Source organism: Paroedura picta, chromosome 3, assembly GCF_049243985.1.
Source record: "Paroedura picta isolate Pp20150507F chromosome 3, Ppicta_v3.0, whole genome shotgun sequence".
NCBI classification, from domain to species: Eukaryota; Metazoa; Chordata; class Lepidosauria; order Squamata; family Gekkonidae; genus Paroedura; species Paroedura picta.
In genome coordinates, this window is record NC_135371.1 from 16,296,181 (window position 1) to 16,317,869 (window position 21,689).

General features: G+C 46.8%; 1 protein-coding gene and 1 non-coding gene across 2 annotated transcripts in view; both read left to right on the forward strand.

Annotated features, from left to right (window-relative positions):
* The window catches only part of LOC143831692 (G-protein coupled receptor 22-like), a 53,852-nt gene that overhangs the window by 16,636 nt on the left and 15,527 nt on the right, over positions 1-21,689 (forward strand). The window lies entirely within an intron of this gene.
* LOC143834624 (U4atac minor spliceosomal RNA) lies at positions 3,301-3,404 on the forward strand. The gene has a single exon (XR_013229871.1). It is a non-coding gene; the product is annotated as a U4atac minor spliceosomal RNA (small nuclear RNA).

The window sequence follows — 21,689 nt, forward strand, 5'->3', positions numbered from 1 at the left end:
TGCGCTCCTCCACATGCAGCCAGCTGGGTGACTTTGGGCTCGCCACAGCACTGATAAAACTGTTCTGATGAAGCAGTAATCTCAGGGCTCTCTCAGCCTCTCCTACCTCCCAGGATGTCTGTTGTGGGGAGAGGAAAGGGAAGGCAATTGTAAGCCACTTTGAGACTCCTTCGGGTAGAGAAAAGCAGCATATAAGAAACAACTCTTCTTCTTCAATAATATCAGGGCTCTCTCAGCCTCACCTCCCTCACAGGGTGTCTGTTGTGGGGAGAGGAAAGGGAAGGTGACTGTATGCCGCTTTGAAACTCCTTTGGGTAGAGAAAAGGGGCATATAAGAACCAACTCTTCTTCAAAATGCCTTCCCTTGCTTTCCCCACAAGATAGCCCTGTGAGGTAAGAGGGGCTGAGGGAGTTCTGACAATTGCAGTGTGAAAACAGCTCTAACAGGACTCTGACTAGCCCAAGGCTGCATGTGGAAGAGTGCGGAATCAAACCCAATTATCAGATTAGAAGCCGCAACTCTTAACCACTACACCAAGCCGTCTAAGACAATACACCACAGTAGCTGAGCATCTATTTTGTAGCATAGTTGGCTAGTGGCTACCATGCTGGGTCTCCTCCAGGATCACAGTGCAGACTTTTAATAGTGCTCTGCTGAGCCCCCCTTCTTCAGGACGTATCACCTCACTGAGAGGGCACACCTCCTACCTTTTTAATTGCCCACTGTTAGGGCAGTAGCTGTAGGCCGGGTGTTAATCCCAGATTTGGTCTCTTGTCACCTCTGGTGGTGATGGTGGGAAGTGCTGTCACAGCAGAATCGTGGTGACCTCATTCAGAAGAAGAAGAGTTGGTTCTTATATGCCGCTTTTCCCTACCCGAAGGAGGCTCAAAGCGGCTTACAGTCGCCTTCCCTTTCCTCTCCCCACAACAGACACCCTGTGGGGTGGGTGAGGCTGAGAGAGCCCTGATATTCCTGCTCGGTCAGAACAGCTTTATCAGTGCCGGGGCGAGCCCACGGTCACCCAGCTGGCTCCATGTGGGGGAGTGCAGAATCGAATCCGGCATGCCAGATTAGAAGTCCGCACTCCTAACCACTACACCAAACTGGCTCTCAGAGGTGGCTTGCCCCTGCATGGCACCCCGGGACTTCCTAGGCAGTCTCCCCTCCAAATACTAACAAGGGCCAACCGTGTTTAGCTTCTGAGATACGAGGAGATCAGGCTAGCCTGAGCCAACCAAGTCAGGGCTAATCTCAGTCAATAGGTTGGGTGAGATCTTGGTTGCTTTCAGTGTTTTGCTCCAAGTCTCCTTCCAATTTGCACATTCTGAGGTAATTTCTCTGGTAATTAGGTTTGTCTTTACTGCTGAAGTGCAGCCTCCTTCCAGCTCCAGGGCCTTTCCGAATTAAAGAGCATCTTCTCAAGTTGCATTTTGTCTTATTGTCAGAGCAGCCGTAATTGGTCGGTGTTTTGCAACCGTCAGCCTTGAACTGTTCTGTCACGAAAATCCTCAGGTGTTCTACCACTCACGTTGACCTCTAACCACCCATATATTAAACCTCACATCTGCCACCATTCCTTAATCCACATCTCTGTTTGCATTTTATGGGACGAAGGAAGTACAAACGGTGGCAGAGTTTATTATAGATGTGTCTCTTTCTTTACACTGTTGAGGTTTAAAGCTGCCGGGTTGGGGGCTGCACTGCTGATCGGAGGAATGGCGCAGTGAGGGAAAATTAACCCCCTCTTCTCTGGCGCCAGAGTGAGAAGCCATATTGGTGCCCTCTGAGGCTGTGCTTGGGTGTTTTTTCCCCCCTTTGAGGACCAAATAATTCAGTGACACATTTAGATGCAAGGAATAGAACATTCCGGGCTAACTTAATTCTGTGTGTCCATATAATTGGGGATTTTTTTAATTGGATAAAGTTTATCCACTGCCTGGAACTGCTGGGGGGCTGATCACTGGGAAAGAAATGAAGATTTTTTAGGACTTGATGTCCTAAAGTGAGGAATCTTTCCCCAGGGAGATGTACGTAGAATACGGAAAGAACTCTCAGTTTTCCAGGATGTTGCTTCATGTCCACTCTGCTTTCTGTGTGCCCAGCCCCTGAAGATTGATTGTGTGTGTGTGTGTGTGTGTGTGTGTGTGTGTCACAGTGGGCTGTCTTGCCTCAGGAGCGCCTGCAGAGCTCGTTATCCTCGCAACAGATACAGCCGACATTGCTTCATTAGCCTCATTAGCAGGTTGCTGTGGTGCCAGGCTTTGATGGGCTCCTATTAATTTACATGCATACACATATTTGCTATGGGGCCAGCTGCAGAGATGGGGAGGGGGTGTGTACGCATATGCCCGTGGTGCATTGAGTTGGTACCAGCCTGTATGGAGGCTGCACGGTGTGTGGGGCATCTTTGACATTTAAGCAGAAGGGTCTGGAATTCTGTGCAGAGGGACTACAGATTCTATAGCTGCAGGACCTTAACTCCAGGAAGCAATTAGGCAAACTGGATTCATTTGCATGCATTTATTTAATGTACATCCACAGCCCTGTTCCTCCCCATATTGTGTATTCCTATTTTTTTAAAATCAGTGCCAGGGACTTGAGGGAAAGCACGGAGAAGTGAATAGTATGGGTTGGCAGGACGAAAGGCCTCCTTCACAACTGCAGGAAATGCTGTGAAAGCCCTTGCTGGTGTCTCAGCCTTGGAATTGACCTTGTCAGCCATTTCCTGGAAAATGTTTGTACCTGTGCCCTTTGCAGTACAGCCATTGGGCTTTGCTTTGAGCCACTCAATCTAGAATACCCCTTTAGTGAGCCAAGTTAGTGAGCCTACACCCCTCAAAGAGCCTTGCGCTCTACTATCTCCAACCTCCTGGTGGTCCCTGGCCCCAGGGAAGCCCAATTGACCTCAATCAGGGCCAGAGCTTTCTGCATTCTGGCCCCTACCTGGTGGAACGAGCTCCCAGAGGAGATCAGGGCCCTGATGGAACCTAAACAGTTCCGCAGGGCCTGCAAAAGGGAGCTCCTCCGCCAGGCATTTGGTTGAGTTCGACCCAAACCATTCTCATTGGCCCCCAAGCCTCCCTCCCCACTACTACCACTGCTACAAACGTGCTCAACCCACTGGGTCTCAGTAAGAGGCTCCTGTGCAATTCCCTCATTCTCTCATGTTATTCTCATGTTGATGTTATAATGTTATTGTTATTATCACCTGTTCCCTGTAAACCACCCTGAGTCTTCGGGGAGGGCGGTATATAAATATAATAATAAATAATAATAATAAATAAGTGCCCTTACAACTAACCGTCCTTGTTTTGGGGTTACGCTGCTGTTCAATGAACGTATAGTGAGAACAGCACTGCTAAGTGCCCTTCCAGATCTACCCTCCCAACAAGGTTTTGATATGACAAAGCATGGCCTCTGACACAGGAACAGTCTTGGCTGATCCTCTGGCAATCCAGTAATACCCCCTGAGATGTTATTTGCATGTTTCAGGCCAGAAGTGCCAGCTGAGAGTGAGGGACACCGCTCAAGAACATCCTGTAAATTCAGGCCTGAACAAGGATTTGAGCACAGCTCAGGGGACCAAGGAGAGGTTCTTTTCGGATGCTGCACAAATTGCTCGAGATAATCAAAGGCCACATTCTGTGCAAATTCTGTGGGTTGCTTTTCCCCACACACAGCTGGAACATGCAATTATTTTGCTCCTGTCCATACTGCTTTGTTTTAGGGACCAGAAAATGTTCCTGCTGTACTTTTTCTTTTTTTCAGAGGGGGATGGAGCAGGTAAGATGCTTGACGGTGGTGCCTTGGGATATCATTGCTTTAGGATGCTTAGGGCTGATCCTGCGTAGAGCAGGGGGTTGGACTAGATGGCCTGTATGGCCCCTTCCAACTCTATGATTCTATGATCATGTTACAGTTGTAGTAATAATGCTTTCTTGAGAGTCTGAAGGCAGAAGGATGGTGCTGATGAGGAAAGGACTTTTACAGGACTGGAAAACGTGTAGTCTTCCCTTCCAGAGAGTATGGCGACGTACCCGGACTGGATCCTTCCCCAAATGATCAGGCTCAGAAAGGAATATATTAAGGATGGGGAGAACCTGGGGAAAGGCAGAATGCAACATAATGGTGCATGGAACCTCCTCCCCCCAAGAAAAAGTGAAGATTGTTAGGATATATTGGGATAGGGAGAAGAACCACCCTCTATTCCTTGTAGGAAGACCAGGACAAACGGGCCCTACAAAGAAAGATCTCCCTGGACAGGGGACATAGCTTACCTCCAGTCCTTTCTATTTATTGTATGTAAAGGCATAAGTCCACCACAGGTGTTGGTTGGTTCAGTGGTTAATCTGTTTCCAGAGGGGAGCCCTGCGAAGTAGGGCCTAGTCTGCATTCAATAGATAATGCACTTTCAATGTACTTTAGAAATAGATTTTCCTGTTCTGCACAGGAACATCCAGCTGCCAAAGCACATTGAAAGGGCATTATCCTATGTGTGCGGAATGGGCCTAGGAGAGGTAATGGGAAGCGACCCAGGACCCTCACCAAAGGACATTCCCCAGGACCCTTGGAGGAAACCTGTGCAGCAGGACATAAAACTACATTAAGTAGGCAGCGTTTCTGTGCCCTGAGTATCCGTTTCTTATTCCTCTGCCGCCTCCTTCCTCTTAGGACTTTACACGATTTCCTCTTATCACTTCTGTGGCTTTCTCACCCTTTCCTTACACTTGGGATGCATGAGAAAGTGTTGCCCTTCTGTCTCCTCCACTCCCCTCCCCCCAAAATATTGACTCCTCTTTTAAGTTTGGAGCATGCTTTGCTCATGTCCCTGACACTACCAGCCTACGCCACCTCCATAATGAGTCACACGGGACCCCGTGTTTCGTGCCATCTTTGACGGATGGGTCTGTTAGCAGCTGTGGCCCGCATCCCCCTCCTGCCGGCACCTTCTCTGTGGAGATTTATGCCTTTAATAACCCCAGCCTGCCTCGCAAGAGTTCCCACAGCAGTGAAACAGCCCCGGGACACGTTGGTGTGTGGAATGACTCTTCCCTCACACACATAGACCAGAGTCTTGGTTACAGTCTGAGAAACAGACAATAAGTGGAGAGGGGGAAGCAGTCTGCTTCATAATTTTCCTAGATGCATGTCACTTGATTGTCAAAAAGTGTATATGCCATCTTGTGCAATTCATAATCATGCAAATGTATGTTCGTTGTATGTGGCAGAGCACATACCATAGGGCTCCACCCCCCTGGCATTTGATTCATGTGAGAAAATCATCTTGTGTGATAGCAAAAGCAGAGCTGGGACAGAGATTTAATACTTTATTGTGGTGCCAGTTCCTTTCAGTACCCCTGAAATCAGCTTTTCACCCCCTGGCTGTCTCTTCCCTTAAGAGTAGCCTTACTGAGTTAGATCTGTGATTGATCAGTCAACCTGTCTGTCTATCATCATCCTAAGGCATGTGTATAATGTAGCCAGGAGATCACAAGATTGTCTGGCTGCTATCTTGTGATCTCCTGGTTCCTCCCTTTGTTCTCTGAACTCCTCTAGGCAGAGAGGGAGGTCTGTCTTAGAGTATCAGCTAGGATTAGAATCATATTTGGAAGGGACCTCCTGGATCATCTAGTCCAACCCCTGCACTATGCAGGGCACTCACAACCCTATCGTTCATCCACTGTAACCTGCCATCTTCTTAAGCCTTCACAGAATCAGCCTCTCCGTCAGATGGCTATCCAGCCTCTGTTTAAAAATTTCCAAAAAGGGAATATCCACCTTTGAAATCCATGGGTTAAGAGCTCCATCATGAGCTATAGGAAACTATGCAATTTCTTGTTTTTTATCCCAGTTCCCCTACCCTGGTAGTTTTAGTAAAAGGTAAAGATATCTCCTGTGCAAGCACCAAGTCATGTCTGACCCTTGGGGTGACGCCCTCTAGCGTTTTCATGGCAGACTCAATACGGGGTGGTTTGCCATTCCCTTTCCCAGTCATTACTGTTTATCCCCCAGCAAGCTGTGTCCTCATTTCACCGACCTCGGAAGGATGGAAGGCTGAGTCAACCTTGAGCCGGCTGCTGGGATCGAACTCCCAACCCCATGGGCAGAGCTTTCAGGCTGCACGTCTGCTGCCTTACCACTCTGTGCCACAAGAAGCCCTTAGTTGTAGTAAAATACTTGATTATACTTTAAAACTGCCTTGTCTGGTCTCGTCGTTTATTTTAGCTCTGCTACTTTTAATATACAAAACACCCAACTTGTTCACTTCACGGTGGTTTTTAAAAATGGTCTCTTTCAGTTGTTTCTACTTTGTGAGCTGCCTCAAGCAGGTCTCTGGAGAGGCAGCACAGGCCTCTCTATGTGGGGCAACAACTCACCCTGCTGCTTCCCAGGCTCCTCAGATGACCCCTTATCTTTTAATCATGGTCCAGTTCGGTTAAGGATAGTACCCTCATCCAGCGGACTAGATGGACTCTACCCTCTGCATGCTTATGACATAATATATTGGTTAGCCTTTCAGGCACTGCAGGAATCTTTGTCGTTCTGCCAGCTAGGAATCCAACTGAGGAGTCCAGATCCTTGTGCAGAGCAGGAAGCAGACACACTGCTTTCCCAGTCACCGTCCCCTCCTCCTGCAAAAGCCACATCTGCCCGCTGGTCACCTAGGCCAGTGCCTGGACTATGCAGGCTTAGCTGAGCGGCAAGGTCTGTTCCTGTGGCAGAGATGCTGGCAGCTGTTGTCTGAGACGCCGTCTGGCAGTTGTGCCCACAGCATCCCCAGCTGAAGCGTCGGTAGCTGATGCCTCTCCTTCCCCACCACTAGGAGACATGGGGCTTGGCATCCCTGCCCCTTTTTCCTGGGAATTTCACAGGACACCAAGCATCGGGGCAGAACCCAGGGATGGACCACAGGTGCCCTCTGTTGCAGTTTGGTGCGTTCCCTTCCTGGTGCTCCTGACAGCAAAATGCACAGATTGAGTCTGCTGCTGTGCTGGAACTGGACCCTGAGTGAATGCAAGTGCTGAAATTTGCAACCTGGTTTGGTGAGCTTTACTTTCAATAGGGGGTGGGGAATTGCAAAGCATGGCGGGTGGGAGGCATTGGTGTGAGTCTGGATGAGGAGGAGACTCCGTCTGCCTCTTTGCGAATGCTGGCAGCTGAGCTGTTAGCAGGCCTAACGGGAACTAACCTGGCAGAGCTCAGAGCCCTTAACTGGGCTTTCTCATGGCTCTCCGTGGGATTGAATCTGGATCAAAAGTATGCCATTTTATGAGCCAAGCCCACTTTGATCCTTTGGCTGAGTTTGATGGCCGACTTCTGACAATGAGCCCGTTCTCCCCGGACGGTGCTGGTTAAACATCCTCCCCGTCTGTAGAGCTTTTCCCAGCAAGCTGCCTGCCGATTTCATTCTCGGTCTTGCCAAGCATACCGAATTACCTGCCGCAGCCCCCTCGTCCTTCGGTACGTTCTGCAGGGATGGCACAGTCAGGATGCCTGCAGTCTCTCGGCTGGCCTCTGTAGCGATTCTCCGCTGAATGGGAACAGCATCTTGCTTCCACTCAACAGCTCGTAGTGCTTTTTTCCTTTTTTTGCCCACCCGCACATATCATCTGCAAGTGCTTGCGCCGTTGCATTTTTAAATCTCGCCTCCTAGCCATCGCTCAGTGCGTCAACTTCTACGGTACACGGATAACGCTGCCAGGATTATTGCAGAGCAGGGACTGCAGGTAGCCTTGCTGTGTAGCATGTTGATCCTAGCAGGGGCCTGGGGTCCACAGGGCAGGGCCACAAGATGAGCCTGAGGTATCCATGGCTGAGAATTTAGGGAGGGAGGGAGGGAGGGAGGGAGGGAGGGAGGGAGGAAGGAAGGAAGGAAGGAAGGAAGGAAGGAAGGAAGGAAGGAAGGAAGGAAGGAAGGAAGGAAGGAAGGAAGGAAGGAAGGAAGGAAGGAAGGAGAAATCCCTCTATCATTTGCAGACAGGGCATTGGATGGAGTTTTGGGCCACGGCTGCTTAGTAGCAGCAGGAGAGTCTATTATTAAATCTTTCTGCAGGTTTGGTGTGGTTTTTGTAGGTCAGGCAAAGGGTATCACAGCCCAAACTGAAGCGACAGCTCTGAGTAAAGCAGGAAACTGCCAAGGCAGAGCCAAGCATCAGAAATGGAGAGTTCAGGGGTCTTTCTCTAGCTGCACTGTGAGCTGCTGAGTTTTCTTCCATTTGGAAGGGGCCAACCCAAGGGAAGTCGGAGTCCCTGTATCAGTGAACATATGAAGCTTCTTCTACTGAGTGGAATCCATTAGTAGTTTCTAAGCCAGCTGGTAGAAGCTCTCTGAGGACTCTGGCCTTTTCCAGCTCCTGCTATCTGAGATACTTCTATTGTAGAGAGTATGGGTTAGACCTGGGAGTAACTGTTGAGCTTCAGCCACTCCTCCAGATTTCCAGCCCCTGCTTCTAATGCCACAGTAGGAGTTCTAGCAGCCTTCTGGCCTCAGTAGAAACAGCACCAACTAAGCCTATCAGGACACCATAAATAATGGCTACAAATTGCCGTAGCTCTAAAGATGATTATCCTATTTACTGTTTATAAAGCATCTTAAAATCAAGGTGGTACAAGCTAAAAAATAGCAAACCCTAACTGCTGGTTTACAGTCTATGGAAGACAAAAGTTTGGGGAAAGAGGAAGGAATGCAGGTTAGAGGTGGCAATACACAGATTGCCTTATATGAGAGTAGACCTTTGGGCCATCATTATCTGACTGGCAGCAGCTCTCAAGGATTTTAGGTGCTATTGGTACCCAGGTCCTTCTGCCTGCACAGGTAATGCTCTGCCTTTGAGCCACAGCCACCCCCTCAAAAGTGAAAGGTTTGGAAGGAGACATGAGACAATTTCAGGTACTGCCTAAAGGTTCAGAGGGATGTCAGGAAGTAAACAGATTCACAGAAAAGGGTCTGCAAGGAAGAAGGTCAGAGGCATCCCAGGCTTTAAGCCCTCAGGAAAATATCATTGGAGAAAAGAAATTAGAAGAATCCGAAGGATGATTTGGAAAGAAAACATAATCATTTCATTTAAGTCCAAGAAAAAAATGGAACCTGGTGGAGCCACCTCTTGGAGACAAGAAGGGCCTCCTCAAGACCTGTTAGAGCAAGGGTAGTCAAACTGCGGCCCTCCAGATGTCCATGGACTACAGTTCCCATGAGCCCCATGGGCATCTGGAGGGCTGCAGTTTGACTACCCCTGAGTTAGAGCTTCCCAGGAGCAGCTGGCTGGCCACTGTTGAAACACAATGCAGAACTGATTAGACCTTTCCTGTAATTCGGCAGAGATTTATGTTCTTATGCAAGTAAGATAGAATGCAGGTAGAATTGCCTGTCTCCATTAATCTTTACCCAGGATGAAGGCCCTGAGGCAATTTGAAATGCATTGATTGATTGATTGATTTTGATTGATTGTGAGGAACAAAGTAACTGATGGGAAGAGAACAGAAAGGCACGACGACTGAGTTCAGGTGGGCACCTTGGAGGAAAGGCAGGATAAAAATGGACTATGTAGATAAAGGGAAAGAAAAATACAGTTTTCTTCAACTTTTTCCTCATTGGTGGGGTGTTCACAGGGAGCTCATCTGAGGTCAGTTTCCTTCTGGAGAAGAAAACAAATAGTGGATGTGTCTTAAAACCTTTTAATTATTTTAATGGCAGAGTGGGAAGGAAGGAATAATAGGGGGGGGAAGCAGTTAGCTTAGGTTGTGCCAGTTCCAGGGCTAAATTGATACAAGCCCTAATAACACACACCAAACACATTAGACTGCTGTGCTTTCAACAACCACTTGGGCTACATACAGTCCAGCCCTGTGTATGCTTATTTAGAAGTGGTAAGTCTCGTTGACTTCAACAGATCTTCAGTATGAAGATGGTAGCTTTCATAACTTGGAATTGCTACCCTTAATCTATTGTACCTTGACCAGCTAGAGAGAAGTTGATTTCCATGTTCAGTGGAAAACCAGAGGTAATTTGGCCTTTGAGAAGCCCATAAGACACACCACGAGTTAGTTGTGTTGTGTGTCTTCAAATCCTTGCCTGAAGGCCAATCGAAAGCAAAACCTACAGCGGAGTTTCTCACATACAGAATTTGTGGTTGGATGGGAAATTTGGGATTACACAGTCCTGAAAATCTGCTGTTGCAAATGCAGTAGATCAGGGGTAAACAGGTCAAACTGTGGCCTTCCAGATGTCCATGGACTACAATTCCCATGAGCCCCTGCCAGCAAACGCTGGCAGGTGCTCCTGGGAATTGTACTCCATGAACATCTGGAGGGCCACTATTTAACTACCCCTGCTGTAGATCAATGGTTCTCAACCTTCCTCATGCCGTGACCCTTTAATATCGTTCCTCAAATTGTGGTGACCCCCAACCATAAAATTATGTAAGTGTTCTTTCACAGATATTAAACCGAAACTGACCCATGGCATGAAGATCCGTTGTTCATGATTGTATCTAAATTGGGTTTTTTCTCAGTTCAGTTCTGCCTCTTGTCCCACCATGGCAATCTCGCTCTTTTCTGCTGCTCCAGATGGACAAACGTTCTATCTCAATCTACCCCACAAGGCTGTTGGGTGGATGGCACCCCACCCCCAGCCAAGCTGTTTGCCCTGCCACAACCCCTCTCAAAGGGTCATCCGACCCCCAAAGGGGTCCCGACCCCCAGGCTGAGGACCACTGCTGTAGATGGAGATAGAAGTTAGTTGGGGTAACAAGGAGGTTGTGAGGTTTTGGGGTATTTTTTTCCATCCATGCAAGCAAGAATTGATTATTTCCCCTTGGTACATGAGGATGTTCCCAGTTCTAACTTCCTAGCTCATACAGCCAGGCAATATTTACTATATTACTCACCAATGAATGCTTGGGAGTTGGTTCTGTTGGTTGCTCCTTCTTGCTCTTGATATAATCAGATTCCTCTGGGTCAAAGTCAAGGACTCTGTTGGCATAGGAAGGTAGTTAAGCATTGCCAAAACGTAAGGGGACAGATTGCTGTGGAATCTGTCAACATGGTTTCTGGAACACAACCCAGATCGGTCAGAGCTGATATTTGTGTTTCTATTCTTTCACCAACTTGGTGCATTTTGATACTGTTTCTTTCTCCCTGGACTGCACATTAAAAATATTTATATTCTTTCACAGTCTCCAGTCGTTTTGAAGAAGTTCGCTCTCTGTCTGTCTCGCTCTCTCTGTGGTTTGGGGAACTGGAGCAGAAAAAATATCTCTCCCGATTCTATCAATCTCTCTGATTGCATAATCAGATCCCACTGGATTTGAGAATGTGGGTTGTCCACAGGTCCTTGCAGTGTCTCAAGATACAAATTGGTATGACCTTGCCATAGTTTTACACAGGGGTAGTCAAACTGCAGCCCTCCAAATGTCCATGGACTACAATTCCCATGAGCCCCTGCCAGCAAACGCTGGCAGGGGATCATGGGAATTGTAGTGCATGGACATCTGGAGGGCTACAGTTTGACTACCTCTGGTTTTACGCGTCTCTCTAAAGCAAAGGAGTCTGCTACTGTAGCCGTTCTTGTGAGATTTGACTGCAGCCAATCAGATGGATGCTAAGCTTTGATTTATTTCCTCCAGTGATTCAGAAGTTGTCACTTTTAATTGCTGGCCCACTGATTTGAAAGTTGTCAAGGTTTGATTGCTAGCTTGTTTGCTTCTCAGATGACTGGGAGTTGTTTGTCTCCCAACTGGCATTTCTTGTATATATGAGTGGATTTTGTTTTGATTTAATAGGGGGCCTTTCAAAAGGAAAAAGTCTAATACTTTTTGGGTTACAGGGGCCCTGACTATATTTGGTTAAGATTACCACGAAAGCTAAACCTACTTTTCTTCATGTGGAGTGGAAGTCAAAAATGCTGTCCCATAACACTAATCACAAGGGTACCTAAAGCATTTGATGGACAATAGGTTCAAAACGGACAAAATGAATACTTGTTTGCAAGTAATTACCCTATATACTCGCATATAAACCTAGATTTTCTGCACCTTTTTTCAAACTGAAAAAGCCTTCCTTGGCTTATACGCAGGTATATACGGTAATTGAAATAAAAGCCTGTTCCAGCCAGCCAATCGTTGCTCTGGCAGCTTGTAGGACATAGGACATCAACACTTTGACTGAGGGACTCTGATCTTTTTTTTCCCTTTTGCCTTCACTTCTTCCTCTTCTTAATCACTTCTTCCAAATTATTATTTTGGTTTCTGTGGGTGAAAAGGGGGGTACAAAAACCAGCAGTTATTCATCCTCTTGACTTTTCAGTATTTGTTGGGGGGGGGGGGAAGCTGGATGGGAGAGCCTGTGATGATGGAGCATTTCCCACCCTCGGCTTATATGCGAGTCAGTAAGTTTGCCCAGATTTTGTGGTAAAATTAGGTGCCTTGGCTTATAGGCGAGTATATATGGTAGATTGTGGAATTCAGTCCCAGAGGATGTCGACAAGGCAACTGCTTGACCACTGTGTGAAACTGGACTAGATGGACCATTGGTCTGATCAAGCAGGGCATTTTTTATGTTCTTACAAACTGATGTTTACCTCCATTCTGGAAACCGGGCTGTCGCTAGCCACAGTCTCCTCCAAGCCTGGCCAAGTGACCACAGCTTATGTTTGATCAAGTGTGAAATTCTTCACACCCTTGCCTTCATGGGGAACCTTTCTGAATCTTTTAATGGCTCATGAACCAACTTCCCCATGGATAAGAAATCTTGCCAAAGAGCGGCACATGGACTATTTTGTTCAGCACTTAGAGCCAATTCTCTGTCCCAGTAAGCATGGTGAGGCCCTGAGGATCCATGACGTAGGGGAAGACAGTGCAAATGGCTTGGGATCCATCCATGCAGGTGCCACCTGGTTTCAAGGTGAAATCCTGAGGCATTGCAATGCTGGAGTTTGGTTTGCTCATTGTGTGTCTGGCCATGAACATCCCATATCACTTCTCCCGTCCTCATTTGTTAGCACTAGATGCAGGAGTTTTCGGCACTCAAGTCAAAAAGGTTGCCTGTCCCTAACTTAGCCCTTGGGATGTTATGTCCAAGACCAGAGATGCTGTGTGTATATTAAGTCTTCCAGCCTTGTCTAGCACTAAGGTATTGAGGCAATCCAGCCTACGATTGTAACTCAGATCAGCAACGCTTCTTTAGAATCATTCAGACCAGCTGTGGTAAAACAAAATGTTACAGGTCTTATTACTACAAACAAAAGCCCCTTCTGGAAAGCTTAAGTATAGATTTTTGACAACAAGGTGGTTTACTGTGAACCTAGTGTCTTGTTTTCAGTTTGGGGTGAGGCCATCTGTAGCAAGAAAGCTCAAGTTTAGCCTTTCTCTTTCATAGTTTCATCTGCTGATTTCTGCATGGCAGCAGGACTTTTTAAAAGGAACATGTGCGAGCCAGTCTGGTTTTCTGACTAGTTGGTAACCCCATGCACAAGCATATATATAAGTTGCTCACATGGATTTGTGTAGGTGTCATTTCAGCTCTGGTTTTCTTACTTTCTGTGTTATGTAACACCACATGCTTCCTCCAAGGAGCCTAGCATCACTTGCTAATCAGTCCTAGGCCGTCTCTCATCCAAGCAAGGGACAGATCTGTTTAACTGCAGCAGTAGATCAGTCCTTTATTCGGTGATAGCACCATCACCTGCAAAAAGGGGCAACATCTTAAATCTTCCTTGAAGTTTTAGAGAGCCAACATGATGCAGTGGTTAAAAGTGGCAGCCTGTAATCTGGAGAACTGGGTTTGATTCCCCACTCCTCCTCAGGCAGCCCGCTGGGTGACTTTGGGCCAGTCATGGTTTTCCCAGAGCTCTGTCTGCCTCACAGGGTGTGAGGAGAGGAAGAGAAGGCGATCATAAGCTTTGAAACTCCTTCAGTAGTAAAAAGCCAGGTACAAAAATCCAGCTTTTCTTCTTTCTCTCTACAGCCATTCTTGCCAGCTGCTAAGGCAGGGGTCAAAATGTTTGTTTACTCAGCAGTGTAAAGGGGTCTTCATCATTTTCTATAAAAACACTTCGTTTTATGTGAGTAAGTTTGAAAATAGTTTACTAACAAAACATGAGGTAAATTACTCTTGGACAGAACGCCTTTCCTGACTAGACTGATGTCTTCATTCACAGACAAGCACCAACTGTCAGACTTACAGAAGAAGTGCATACTGGGAAAAGGCACCTCTACCTACATCCTAGCTGACTTCGACGACCTAACAGTAACATTACAGCGCCTATTCAGTGACTAGAACGGATGCATATTCCAACACAGTTATTCCAACACTTCCTCCCTGTCTCTCCATGCAGTCTGCAGATGCATTGTGTTACATTTTGTGAAACTCTGGAGTTTCTTGATAGCCCTGGAAGGGTTTCCTAAATGGGTGGGAGTTAATTAATGTTTAATATATTTTAAAAATTTTGTTAGACATTCATTGGGTGATATGATCATATATGGTCATGTTGACCCACCCGCCCCCTCCCAAAACAGCCAATGATGGACCTGGAGCGGGTGGGAAGAAGAGGGGCCCTGGGTGGGCGTGTATACGGCTATGTCCCCCAACCATGATCGTGCCACTTCTGGGGTTTCTCAAAGCCTGAAGAATGTTTCAGGCCTTTCTCAATGGTAAAAAAGTTGAGAAAGGCTGTTTGCATTGCTGTCTAGGAATTTGAATTTTGCTGAGGTGGGCATGGGGCCGTGTACATACAGAGAACGGAAGTTATAACAGCCAGCTCTCAGCAGGTATGCACAGCAAGTAGAAAAACACAATGCATGGGAGAAACTGAAGGTGGTTTATCAGTTCCCATCCTGTGGAGATGAGAATAAAGCTCCAGAGCGTAGCCCATGTTGTAGTCACAGTAATTCAAGTGGGCAAAAGGAAAGGCAGCCTTAATCTAGGCCAGGGGTAGTCAAACTGCGGCCCTCCAGATGTCCATGGACTACAATTCCCATGAGCCCCTGCCAGCAGGGGCTCATGGGGATTGTAGTCCATGGACATCTGGAGGGCCGCAGTTTGACTACCCCTGATCTAGGCCTTCAGCTCCAAAAGACAGCTGCCACAGACAGAAGAAAGGAGGCCTGTGGTGAAGCCCCTGTAGTCTTCCCAGGGCTGCAACATATAACAAGACCTCCCTACTGTACATACAGGAGGGTTCACAAGAGCTTTCCTGTGGAGTGGCAGCTCATGATTAAGAAACACACTTGCAAACCCATGCAGCCTCAGTTTATCTCAGGGCCAGAGAAGGGAAATGGTGTTTAACTCCTCAACCTCCAGTCAACTTTGCTGTTCAAAACCAGGCTCCCTTCCTTGTTGCTAGCTTTTTAGATACATGACCTTCAAAAACACAGTTTTCTTTTTTTCAAGCAGGTAGTCTTCTGAATAGAGATGAAAGGGGTTAACTGCATGGCTCTGATACAAATTGAGGTTGCACGAGCCAGCAGTTTGCATCTTCGCCTCTTCTGTTTGAGCCCTTAGCATCTGAAGATCCCAGGATTGGTTCCTAGCTTTGCTCTCTCAAGGTGCAGTGCTGGGAAGTTGCACACAGAGGCATGCTCAGTACCAGGGAGTTCAGTGTGACAGAGTGATTGACACTTGGAACCAAAAGCCTGCCTGGACGTCTTCCCCGTGTGCCTTTACCTTGTCAAACCTTCCCCTGTCTGTCTAGCCATACCCACATTTACCCGAACGGTTGCCCACCCTACAGAGTTCAAGCTGGCGTCCCATTGGCTGCTGCTTCCCTAGGCCTCACTCTTGTGATCTTCGGGGCTCTAGGGGTGCAGACCATCCTGGCTTCTGTTGTGTAATTGAATGGCTATCAGACTCCCTGCTGGGAGACAAGAGACGCCGGGGGTGGTGATGAATAATGGATAAACAAGCATGCGAGAGAGCGGGTGCAGTCCAGCGACCAGGTGCTCATTAGGAGCTGTTAAATGAATTCATGAGCGCTCCCGCAACCAGCTGAGTGCTCTTCTATGCCTCAGGCGAGCTCCTCCGTGGCAGCCGTCCTGCTGTCTGCGTGTGGAGCTTCACCTGTTGGAGAAGACGGCAGCATCGCTGTCTTGTTGCGCTGGACTTCCATCTGCCTTCAGGCTCAGCTTATTCTGCTCCATGCCCATGTCACAGCTGGGAAAGACAAATCCTTGCTCAGTGTTTGGTGGCCAACCGTATTGGTCGGTGGAGCAGAATATCTGGAGTCTACCAACCAAAATCTACATTCATACTGTCTTCACAAGTAGATTATTGGGGGGGTGGGGGTGTTTTGTGGCCAGCCACCATTGTTGTACTGTGCATATTGTATCTATGTCCCCGCTGTGAGGGAGATTGCAATCGCTTGCAGTTATTTTTCTTGTGACCCTGGCCTGACTCTTCCTTTCTGATCCTACTTTAGGCTTTTTTAAAAAATTAGGAAGGTGAGTGAATTTTTATTGCATTACTTTGTGATGCTCCCTTGTATTTTTTTAATGCTCTGTCAGAGTCCTTCCAACATGAGAATTGTATAATCCTTTGCCTCCAGCCAGTGTAGGATTATTTGTAAACAGACATAATTTGTCTACTGCCCAGTGCAATGCTGTCCTTCCTAGCTGGTTGCTGCATTAGCCTGTGTTGCAGATTATTTTTAACTAAAACAGAAATCCGTAACAGTATTGTAAGATAAAGATCAACATCTGAAGATCCCCCAGGTCTCGATCCACTGGCATCCCCTTTCTCATTTCTCATCAGACAACTCCACAAAAATTAATCAAGAACTTATAGAATCATAGAATCATGGAGTTGGAAGGGACCTCCTGGTTCATCTAGTGCAACCCCCTGCACTATGCAGGACACTCACAACCCTATCGCTCATCCACTGTAACCTGCCACCCCTTTACCTTCACAGAATCAGCCTCTCCGTCAGATGGCTCTCCAGCCTCTGTTTAAAAATTTCCAAAGATGGAGAACCCACCACCTCCTGAGGAAGCCTGTTCCACTGAGAAACCGCTCTGTCAGAAACTTCTTCCTGATGTTTAGACGGAGTTTCTTTTGAATTAATTTCATCCCATTCGTTCTGGTCTGTCCCTCTGGGGCAAGAGAGAACAACTCTGCTCCATCCTCTATATGGCACCCTTTTAAATGCTTGAAGGTGGTTATCAGATCCCCTCTCAGTCGTCGTCTCTCCAGGCTAAGCGGACCAAGCTCCCCCAATGTTTCCTCATATGTCGTGGTCTCCAAACCCCTCACCATCTTTGTTGCCCTCCTCTGGACACGCTCCAGTGCAATCTTTTTTCTTGAATAAAATTTTTGCTTTGCCTTGGTCTGCCAAATAGTACAAAAGGCTCCTCAGTGGTACCACAGCATGGTGATTTTCAAAATGGCAGCTGGGGAGAGCCCTCCCGCCCTGTGCATGTCATTTCCTGCTCCAAAAGCAAAGAGGAAATGGGTTTTAAAAAAAAACCAAAATATTTCTACCCTTATTTGGGCAAAATGACCTGCCCCCTCCCAAAGTGGCCAATGATAGGCCTGGAGGGGATGGGAATGGGAGTGGCTCTGGCCATTTAACCTTCACAGGCAGAAGCTCCTCTCACTTCTGGGGCAGGGGGAAGTGACCAGCTGACATCACTTCCTGGTACCTCGAAGCCTGAAAAATATTCCACCAGTTCCTCCAGAGTCAAAAGGTTGAAAAACACTGCCGCAGATTTTTCAAGACAAGAGACATCCAAAGGGGGCTTGCCATTGCCCACCGTTTATGTTGTGACCCTGGACTTCCTTGTTGGTCCTCCATCCAAATACTATAAGGTGACCAGATTGTCCCACTTTTGGAGGGACATCTGGGAGTACCTGGCAAATTGTACTTACGTTGAAATTAAAAAATATATATTACAATACAATTTTTGCATTCTATGCGTTCTATGAAACTTTTTGGTGCTCTATATCGACCAAATTTTTAATCAAGACCCCCCCCAGTCAATGGTGCCCTGCTTTAGAATCATAGAATCATAGAACCATAGAGTTGGAAGGGGCCATACAGGCCATCTAGTCCAACCCCCTGCTCAACGCAGGATCAGCCCTAAGCATCCTAAAGCATCCAAGAAAAGTGTGTATCCAACCTTTGCTTGAAGACTGCCAGTGAGGGGGAGTTCACCACCTCCTTAGGCAGCCTATTCCACTGCTGAACTACTCTGACTGTGAAAAATTTACCGATGTTAAAATTTGGTCACCTTAAAATACTAACCAAGGTGGATCCTGCTTAGCTTCCAAGTTCTGACAGGATTGAACTAGCTCAGGCTATCCAGTTGAAAGTAGAAATGGTAATAGAATATGCATTTTTTAAAAATTGCTTTTCTACCTTTGGCAAAGCAGCGTACAATTCAACAAGAAAGCAATTACTAAAACGAAATGCCACAGCTGATCACACCAGGCAGCAGGAAAATATCAAGAATATTTGCTTGGGCAAAGAAAAAACATGCAGAACTCTAAAGGTGGGGAGAGGACGTTTATCAGGCTCTTCCTAAAACGGGGAGGGTATTCTGTAATTTGGGGACCTTGATTAAGGAAGACGGGCTGCCGACACCACAGACACAAACTTCAGGAGGAGGAAGATGAGACTAATTACAGGAGGGATTCAAGTGGGTAGCCGTGTTGGTCTGAAGCAGCACAACAAAACAAAATCAGAGTCCAGTGGTGCCTTTAAGACCAACAAAGATTTATTCACGCCTTGAATAAATCTTTGTTGGTCTTAAAGGCGCCACTGGACTCTGATTTTGTTTAATTACAGGAGGGTTAGATTTCAGCAGCCAGCATGGTTGGGAGACCACCACGGAAGATTGGGGTTGCTTCTCAGAGACGGCAATGATAAAACCATCTGTTTGTCTCTTGCCTTCACAGCTCCATGGCCCTGGGGTGGCAATGAGTCAGTGACAACCTGATGAATCACAATTATAGTTCTCAGCAGAATATGAGAAGGGCCTTTCTGTCAGCGAGAGCAGTTTGACTAAGGACCGGTTTACTCGGGGACGGGACGCATTGACCATCCCTGGCGATTTTCAAACAGAAAGGGATTCTGTAGTGTTGGATTTCCTGCAACAGCGAGGGATTTGGGCCTAGATTTCATTGGCTCTGAGAGAGGTTGGCAAATGTTTTGATCAGCAGGCCCAGCGTGGGTCACGTTAACAATGGGGGAGGGTGTCCCACTTTTCTTCTGAGGCGATCGTAGCTCAGATTGTTAACCTACAAGCATATGGTGCTTGCTGAACTTCTGCTGATAAAGCTAACCCATGGGGATTCTGCCGCTTGCCAGATTGGGTCTTTAGATTATTCACTCCCCTAAAGTCAAAAGGATTTGAACGGGGCTGTCAAGAGAAACGTTTTCCACCGTGGATTTTGCAGGGGGGGGGGAGGGGTTGGCGCCTAATTAGTGCTTTCTTCGGTGTGCACGGAACATTTCAGAGCGCTCACTCCTCTAATGTATTGATGGCTCCTCTGAAGTTTCCCGAGGCATTTATAATTAGTCCCAGGTATATATAACTGAACATTTTCAGTCTGCTCTCCCCTTCTCTGCGGGGAAGGTATCATACAGCTTGTTCTTTCGTGCCTTGCCGTCGCTTGGTGCTTTTAACACTCTCCTGCACAGAGCAGAGAGCAATTCCTTTTCCCATTGGCTGAGAAGAAGGGAGGGCGAAATCAGGATGTCAGTCAGAACGGTCGGTCCGGCAGGCTTACTCACCTGGGAGGTGACTCCAGTTGGACAGCTCACCAGCATGGATACAATTAGGCAACCATGGGCTTCCCCTTATACCTACTCCCCTCTCTTTCACTGCCACATTAGGAATCGCTCTGATAAGTACTTGGGCTGATTGTGATTATGGCCATTGAGCGATTGGAGGGTTATTAATCCTAGTTTTATTGATTGTGCATGCTTTTATATTATCTTACGGTTTTAGAATGGTATTGAATGTTCCCTACGTTGTATTTTAACTATGTTTGTTAGCTGCCCTGAGACGCTGAGTGAGGGGCAGAATGTAAATAAAATTATTAATAATTATTAATAATAATAAAATTATGCATGGGTGCCAGTTGAATGCTGTGCCCTCCTGTGCTTTAGCGAGTTAGAGTATATTTTTCTCTGTGTGGCTTAAATGTTCATACATTAAATTCACCCTTCAATTTGCGGCAACAAAAAGTCACCAACGTTTCAAAGACAGCTGCAAGACCGTTCCAGAGCATGTCACAGCCAACTTTTCCTTGACACGTAGCAAACATGCTCCATGCTTTTATTTCTTAGCTCCTTCCAGGACATTAAAACATACATTTTAGCATAGTGGATAGGCTTTTAAGCCACTTCTGGAAATTCACAAAGCCATTCTGTGGTCCCTAGGTTACTCCATTAAACTTGGAGTCAGTTGATATCCTATGCTCTCCGGACAGAGAAAATGAAGAAAGAACAATATACTTTAAGGAACAGGGAATGTAGCAAATCTGTAGTCACACAGCTGTCACTCACCAATCACAAAGTGGCATGAAGGTCACACCTCCATGCACAATCTGTATATGGTGATGCCAGAACGTCGCTGTAACCTACCATACATACAATGCAAAACAGGAAAGATAGAGGCTACTTAGCAATCTCACATGGATCATGATAATGTAGCCCCACTAGACTGATCTCTCCCTAGAAGCTGAAATGAACAAACAGAGGATATTGTACTTTGGTCATATCATGAGAAGACGAGAATCACTGGAAAAGACAAGAGCGGTAGGAAAAGTCGACAGCAGGAGAAGAGGAACCAACAACAGATATAGGGACTCAGTGAAGGAAGCCACGGCCCTTGAGCAAAGCTGTTAACAATAGGATGTTTTGGAGGTCTTTAATTCTTAGTGTCACCATAAATTGGAAGCAACCTTGACAGCACTTCACACACACCCCCAGGTAGTTTGACACATGACTGCATCGAGCAGGAGATACTGGCCAAGTCATTGGTGGCAGTGTGTGATACCACTTTCGTTTTGTTACGTGCACATGCAGGGAGATTGGAGGGGAAGGGACAGTGTCACCAGCTGCAAGGGTTTGCCAACCACAAGAAACTAGAGAGGTTTGCTTGGTCAGTTACACATCCTGGGAGCCTCTTTGTTTTGACGGTACCTTTCTTAGTCTATGGGCTATATTCTACCCGAGCTTCAATTATTGCGCATTTAAATAGCATCCAAGCACCCTGAGGAGATTCTCTTTAACTCTCCTTTTCATCTGTCTTCCTCCTCCCACTTGACTAGTCCTCTTGTTTCTGAGGATTTTCCTCTTCCCAAAATCTGAATGTGGCTGTGTTGCAGTTTCGGGGCAGTTGTCCATTTACATAAATACAGAACTTTAGTGCAGCTGTGGTCACTGTTCCCATATGCAATATGGATATCCTGGCAGGCTTTTATAGACTGCAGCTGATGCTGCTGCAGAATTAGATTGGATCTGGTATTCCATCATGTCAGCACAGGTAGAGTGGGTGGCAGTGGAGAAGCAGTCGTTTTTGTTGGCTCTGCATTGAGTTCAGTGGGAGTAGCTCAACTGACGCTGTTCCTTTTGCAATATTGCTTTTCAGACCTGGGGCTGAAAAGACAAAGAAGACCTAATAAATTCTGTTCTCCCACCTCCCAGCTCTGGTCCACCCGTATAAGCTGAGCTGGCAAAATGTCATGCTGG